The sequence below is a fragment of the Phyllobates terribilis genome, unplaced genomic scaffold (genome assembly GCF_046119375.1).
Source record: "Phyllobates terribilis strain yellow unplaced genomic scaffold, ASM4611937v1 Scaffold_49__1_contigs__length_9717188, whole genome shotgun sequence".
NCBI classification, from domain to species: Eukaryota; Metazoa; Chordata; class Amphibia; order Anura; family Dendrobatidae; genus Phyllobates; species Phyllobates terribilis.
In genome coordinates, this window is record NW_027362809.1 from 6631246 (window position 1) to 6639387 (window position 8142).

Here is an 8142-nt window from a genome sequence, read left to right on the forward strand (position 1 = left end):
AAGTGGACTGCAAAGGCGGATACGGCCTTTCAAGAGATTCTGGCTCTGTGTAATCAACCGGTCCTGGTTGCCCCGGACTTCAATAAAGAGTTTATATTCCAGAAAGATGCCTCAGGTGTCGGTTTAGGAGCAGTCCTTTCCCAGGAGATACACGGGGAGAAGCACCCTGTCATCTACCTGAGTAGAAAGCTGTACTCCTGCGAGAAAAATTATTCAGTCATAGAGAAGGAATGCTGGGCTATAAAGTGGGCGGTGGACACTTTACGGTACTATCTGTTAGGTTGAAAATTTAGATTACTATCAGACTATGCCCCACTCGGATGGATGAGGGGTCACCCTCTTGTTTTTAGCCCTACAGGACTTCTACTTCCATGTAGAACATAGAGCATGGAAGCTACATGGTAATGTCCATGCTCTCTCGAGAATCCCCTGTCTGGTAGTAGAAGGTGCCAAGTCCCACGGCTTTAGGCAGAGGAGAGAGATATGTAAGGTGGCTATTGGTCGCGTAGTCGATGGGAGGTATGTGTCACAGAGATGGCTAGTCTATGTGATGTAACCTGGAGTGTTTCTCTAGGGCACATAAGCACTAAGAGGATTGTTTGGTGCACCTGGGAGCCGGGTTATGGGTAGCTAGGAGAGAATGGGCGGGTCCAGCTACCCACTTACCTCACCTCTGGGTGTGGTTAAAATGAAGGCTGTTGTTTGGCACATGGTCTATGTGTTTGGAGGGAGAAGGCCTCCTGAGTATGTTTGTCTTCAGACCAAGCCAGGACACTGGACGCTACCCCAGCTTGTGTGCCACACAAGCCTGGCTGAGCAGACACATGCTAAGGACATTTACTTTGTTTGCCTGATCTAAAGGCTATTTGCTTTTCTGTTTGGCTTCTGGGTTTATGAAGCAATAAACCCACACGAACTTTTAAAGGAACATGCCTCCTGTTTTCCTCCCGTTGTGCCCAAGTGAGTAAAACCCCTACAATATGTATAAAGAAAGGGTATGGTACTCAAAGAATGTTTCAATAATCCGCCACAAAGCGTTTTCCCAACAGGTTCATTAGGAGGCTTGATACAGGGATGATAATTCATGATGTTTAGCATAGTGTGCCTAATAGCCAGGTGTCCATGTTTAAATATCCCACTTCATCCAAAACCCCAGAATAGTAGGCCCATTCCAATTCCTAGAGGTGAATTGTCACAGGATATACTGTACCACGCCTACGCTACTTCTCATGAGCAAGAGGTTCGATAATGTCCATCCCCTAGTGTGCATGTTGGGAAGTGACGTGCTTTACGCTGAAACGCCAGATAAACTGATTGCCTCCGCGCCACTCGTACCTGTGACTGCGCGTGCCCGTAGTTATCATTCCACGACGGAGCACATCCAGGATCATTGTCCACAAATGCGCATGCCCAGATGTCTGCGTTCCACACCGGAGCGCATATGATATTGGAGTGCATTCCACCAACAGAAAAATCCTCTTTCTGAGATCAGTATCATGGAAGACTAAAAACAAGTGTTATAGCAGAAGATGGAGTCCCTCAAGTTTAAAGGCCCCATCTATGCTATATAAGTCTGACAGTTATTTTAGGTCAAAACAACAGCAAGCTGAAATGTTCCTTCTTGTATCAATAGCGTGTCCTTGCTAAGAAGATAAAGTGTCCTCCTTGGCCAGATGTTTCTTCTTGTAGCAATAATGTGTTCTTGCAAGAAGATAAAATGGCCTTGCTAACCAGATACGTCTAATTAAATATTTTAAAGCATACAGAAACTAGCTTTTTTAGCTTGTTCAGCTAAACTGTAAAATCGAACCATATATGGAAAATCCGTTTCCTGCCTTCAGGGTGTATATTAGCCCTGTGTTTTGTAATAAAGTTTAGAGTATGTTTAGACACAAACATCCTGTCCAGTGTCTTCATTCTCTCCAATATCGTAATCCAAAGGATAGAAGACCAAGAATGCAGTGATGACACAAGTATTGCACATCCTCCCATCATGCAATAGGCATGTAGATCTACTTTGTCACTGGGATGGTGGCCCAAAGTATATTCCTAAATGGTCATATTTGAGCCCTATTGCATAATTAGAGATACACAAGGAACACCACACTTGTTAGTTAATAAATAGTATAAGTGGGATATAACTGATAAGAAATAATTCTGATATAGAAGCTCAGATCTCTTGATGAAGTAACACAATATGTGAACCTCATTCGCAGGGAACTGAGTAGCAATGGGTAGAGTATAAAATCCAAAAATGTAATCCAGAATGCGGCAGTATTCATACAAAACAAGCATAGGAAATTTGCTTATTCAGTCCCGTAGGGGCTCGTGAATCCAGTCTGGAAATACACTTGCTTTCCTTTTTGAGGATACATCTATTGAGATCACCTCCTCTCACATTGGGTTTAACCACCTCAATGATGCAAAAGGAGATGTCGCTTGTTTCACCTCAATGTGCACTGTTCATGTGTCTCACTAATGGGGTGTCCCGACCATGGCGTATTTCGCCCAAATGCCACCCCACACTCCTCCTAGACTGCCTCTTGGTCATGCATACATAATCTAGGAGGCAGGTGCATGTGGCCACATATACAAGTCCTGAGGTTTTACAGTTGGATTAATCTCTCTGGAAAAAGGTTTCACCTGTAGAGGAACTCGAGAAAGATTTACATGGTCTCATCCAATTACATGTAGAACTTTCTCCACATCTAAATAAACCACAGATTCTTCTATCTAGCCAAGTCCCCTTGAGTGCAGGTTTTTATAGAAACTATGCACCATACGGTCCCTAATTGACCAACCCTTTCTGAAAGTTATTGTGGGAGTAAATCCCACAGCACCCTCAGGTCCGGCTCAGCCACAAGTACATCCTAGTGTTTTCTGAAGATATTAAAGCTAAGGTCACACTTATTGTCACAAGTTCCTATTACTTATGTCATCCCATATTTTTCTTGGTGTCTTGGTTAGGTATGGAGGGGTGTCGGTCTCTCCTTTTTTTCTGCAAACAGTCGTGCGGAATTCAAAATGTACTGTGGGTACCTTTTTTCTTGAATCTGGTGTTTATGTCTATCGCCTCTTTATTAAGATCTGTGACATTAGAGCAGTTTCTTCTCAACTGTAAAAATTGGCCCTTGGATATTGCTTTGTTTTTTTTTTTAGGAGGATGGGGTGGTTGCTATCCCACTTTAATAGTTTATGGTAGATGAGTGTCCCTAGGGTCCCATCCAGGGCTGTGGATTCGGAGTCGGTGCCCATTTTGATGGAGTCGGTATAAAATGGACCGACTCCGACTCCTAAAATAAATTGGGTACAGTAGTTCAATGTAGTTTGTGAGGAATATTTTTTCATAAGAATTTGGGAAAGTTATGAAATGTCCTATAAATGACTTTCCTATTCCTGATCTAAGGGTCTAGACTTTTAGCTAAGAAAAATGTGTCCTCCGTAAATTTATCACTTAAAATGAGCCATGTATGAGGGAGTCGGTGTCATGGAAATTGAGGTGTAGGAGTCGAAGGTTTGGCTTACCGACTCCACAACGCTGGCTCCCATCCCATACTTTCTTGATTAGTATATCCAGGAAAGGCAACTGGTAATAATTAAACTCTGATGTAAATCTAAGATCGACTCTATGGATATTGAGTTCCCTGACAAATTCAAGAAATTGTTCACTCGTCCTTGACCAGATGATAAAAATGTTGTCAATATATCTATCCCATGCCCCAATATATGGACGCCACCACTTATTATCATCCCTGAATATTGTGGTTTCCTTCCACCAGTCCAAGAATAGGTTAGCAGATGAGGGGGTACAGAGGCTCCCCATCGCAGTACCCCTGAGCTGGTGGAAGTACTTCCTGTCAAAAAGAAAGATGTTATAAGTAAGAGTGAATTTTAGAAGATCCACCATGAAGTCATTATTTCTGCTACACGCTATAGATCTCGATTTCAATAAACGTCTTACTCTGATACCATCATCATGCGGTATATTACTGTACAAAGCCTCAATATCTAGGAAGGCCTGCTCCCCTACATGCCTGTATACATGCTCGAGGGTCTACATGTAGGGGAGCAGGCTAAGGGAAAACCACTGTCCGGAGGGATTATTCCAACTGTAAAACCTCAGGACTTATTCCAACTGCAGGACCTCAGGCGGTACTGTGGGGGGGGGCATTACACATACTACATAAGGGGCATAATGGGGGCATTACACTGTGTGGGGGCATTACACATACTACATAAGGGGCATAATGGGGGCATTACACTGTGTGGGGGCATCACACATACTGCATAAGGAGCATAATAGGGGCATTACACTGTGGGGGCATCAAACATACTACATAAGGGGCATAATGGGGGCATTACACATACTGCATAATGGGCATAATGGGGGCATTACACTGTGGGGGCATCATACATACTACATAAGGGGCATAATGGAGGCATTACACTGTGTGGGGGCATCATACATCCTGCATAAGGGGCATAATGGGGGCATTACACTGTGTGGGGGCATCATACATCCTGCATAAGGAGCATAATAGGGGCATTACACTGTGTGGGGGCACCATACATACTGCACAAGGGGCATAATGGGGGCATTACACTGTGTGGGGGCATCATGCATCCTGCATAAGGGGCATAATGAGGGCATTACACTGTGTGGGGGCATCATACATCTTGCATAAGGGGCATAATGGGGGCATTACACTGTGTGGGGGCATCATGAATCCTGCATAAGGGGCATAATGAGGGCATTACACTGTGTGGGGGCATCATGCATCCTGCATAAGGGGCATAATGAGGGCATTACACTGTGTGGGGGCATCATACATACGGCATAAGGGGCATAATGGGGGCATTACACTGTGTGGGGGCATCATAAATCCAGCATAAGGGGCATAATGGGGGCATTACACTGTGGGGGGCATCATACATACTGCATAAGGGGCATAATGGGGGCATTACACTGTGGGGGGCATCATACATCCTGCATAAGGTGCATAATGGGGGCATCATACATACTGCATAAGGGGCATAATGGGGGCATTATACTGTGTGGGGGCATCATACATACTGCATAAGGGGCATTACACTGTGTGGGGGCATCATACATACTGTATAAGGGGCATAATGGGGGCATTACACTGTGTGGGGGCATCATACATCCTGCATAAGGGGCATAATGGGGGCATTACACTGTGTGGGGGCATCATACATACTGCATAAGGGGCATAATGGGGGCATTACACTGTGTGGGGGCATCATACATACTGCATAAGGGGCATTACACTGTGTGGGGGCATCATACATACTGTATAAGGGGCATAATGGGGGCATTACACTGTGTGGGGGCATCATACATCCTGCATAAGGGGCATAATGGGGGCATTACACTGTGTGGGGGCATCATACATACTGCATAAGGGGCATAATGGGGGCATTACACTGTGTGGGGGCATCATACATCCTGCATAAGGGGCATAATGGGGGCATCATACATCCTGCATAAGGGGTATAATGGGGGCATTACACTGTGGGGCCAGTAAAGGGGTCCTGTACTATGAGAACAATACGTTTCCTCCCTTCCTGTCTCCATAGTTGGGTCGTATGTATCTATTACAGGAAACAGAACAAAAACCTTATGATTCTTATAAAGGGGCAACACAAGACCCCAAAAGAGTCTCCGTGCTGAAGGGGTTAATACCCCCCGCGCCCAGTAATGGGGTCTCCACATACCTCCACCTGCAGAGCCGCCACCACATATATGGCTGCTCTGTGCGCACAGGAGCTGTGATGAGGTCACAGGAGGGGAGGAGTCAGGGGTCACATGATCAGGGGCCTCAGTGGATGCAGGACTCTGCTGTGCTGGTTGTCATGGTGCTGGATGAGCTGAAGTTTATGTGTGGAGTCAGGAGGGGTTTACAGTGTGGATGTAGCAGAGCCGCGTGTGTACGAGGTGTACGGAGCAGAGCCGCGTGTGTACGAGGTGTACGGAGCAGAGCCGTGTGTGTACGAGGTGTACGGAGCAGAGCCGCGTGTGTACGAGGTGTACGGAGCAGAGCCGTGTGTGTACGAGGTGTACGGAGCAGAGCCGCGTGTGTACGAGGTGTACGGAGCAGAGCCGTGTGTGTACGAGGTGTACGGAGCGGAGCCGCGCGTGTACGAGGCGTACGGAGCGGAGCCGCGTGTGTACGAGGTGTACGGAGCGGAGCCGCGTGTGTACGAGGTGTACGGAGCGGAGCCGCGCGTGTACGAGGTGTACGAAGCGGAGCCGCGTGTGTACGAGGTGAACGGAGCGGAGCCGCGTGTGTACGAGGTGTACTGAGCGGAGCCGCGCGTGTACGAGGTGTACGGAGCGGAGCCGCGCGTGTACGAGGTGTACGGAGCGGAGCCGCGCGTGTACGAGGTGTACGGAGCGGAGCCGCGCGTGTACGAGGTGTACGGAGCGGAGCCGCGCGTGTACGAGGGGTACGGAGCGGAGCCGCGCGTGTACGAGGCGTACGGAGCGGAGCCGCGCGTGTACGAGGCGTACGGAGCGGAGCCGCGCGTGTACGAGGCGTACGGAGCGGAGCCGCGCGTGTACGAGGCGTACGGAGCGGAGCCGCGCGTGTACGAGGCGTACGGAGCGGAGCCGCGCGTGTACGAGGCGGACGGAGCGGAGCCGCGCGTGTACGAGGCGGACGGAGCGGAGCCATGTGTACGAGGCGTACGGAGCGGAGCCGGGCGTGTACGAGGCGTACGGAGCGGAGCCGGGCGTGTACGAGGCGTACGGAGCGGAGCCGGGCGTGTACGAGGCGTACGGAGCGGAGCCGCGCGTGTACGAGGCGTACGGAGCGGAGCCGCGCGTGTACGAGGCGTACGGAGCGGAGCCGCGCGTGTACGAGGCGTACGGAGCGGAGCCGCGCGTGCACGAGGCGTACGGAGCGGAGCCGCGCGTGCACGAGGCGTACGGAGCGGAGCCGCGCGTGTATGAGGCGTACGGAGCGGAGCCGGGCGTGTACGAGGCGTACGGAGCGGAGCCGGGCGTGTACGAGGCGTACGGAGCGGAGCCGGGCGTGTACGAGGCGTACGGAGCGGAGCCGGGCGTGTGCGAGGCGTACGGAGCGGAGCCGGGCGTGTGCGAGGCGTACGGAGCGGAGCCGCGCGTGTGCGAGGCGTACGGAGCGGAGCCGCGCGTGTACGAGGCGTACGGAGCGGAGCCGCGCGTGTACGAGGCGTACGGAGCGGAGCCGCGCGTGTGCGAGGCGTACGGAGCGGAGCCGCGCGTGTGCGAGGCGTACGGAGCGGAGCCGCGCGTGTACGAGGCGTACGGAGCGGAGCCGCGCGTGTACGAGGCGTACGGAGCGGAGCCGCGCGTGTACGAGGCGTACGGAGCGGAGCCGCGCGTGTACGAGGTGTACGGTGCGGAGCCGCGTGTGTACGGAGCGGAGCCGCGTGTGTACGAGGTGTACGGAGCGGAGCCGCGTATGTACGATGTGTACGGAGCGGAGCCGCGTGTGAAGGAGCTGTACGGAGCGGAGCCGCGAGTGTACGAGGTGTACGGAGCGGAGCCGCGTGTGTGTACGAGGTGTGCGGAGCCTCGCGTGTGTACGAGGTGTACGAAGCGGAGCCGCGCGTGTACGAGGTGTACGGTGCGGAGCCGCGTGTGTACGGAGCGGAGCCGCGTGTGTACGAGGTGTACGGAGCGGAGCCGCGTATGTACGATGTGTACGGAGCGGAGCCGCGTGTGAAGGAGGTGTACGGAGCGGAGCCGCGAGTGTACGATGTGTACGGAGCGGAGCCGCGTGTGTGTACGAGGTGTGCGGAGCGGAGCCGCGTGTCTACGAGGTGTACAGAGCGGAGCCGCGTGTGTACGAGGTGTACGGAGCGGAGCCGCGTGTGAACGAGGTGTACGGAGCGGAGCCGCCTGTGTACGAGGTGTACGGAGCGGAGCCGCGTGTGTACGAGGTGTGCGGAGCGGAGCCGCGTGTGTACGAGGTGTGCAGAGCTGAGCCGTGTGTACGAGGTGTACGGAGCGGAGCCGCGTGTGTACGAGGTGTACGGAGCGGAGCCGCACGTGTACGGAGCGGAGCCGCACGTGTACGAGGTGTACGGAGCGGAGCCGCACGTGTACGAGGCGTACGGAGCGGAGCCGCGCGTGTG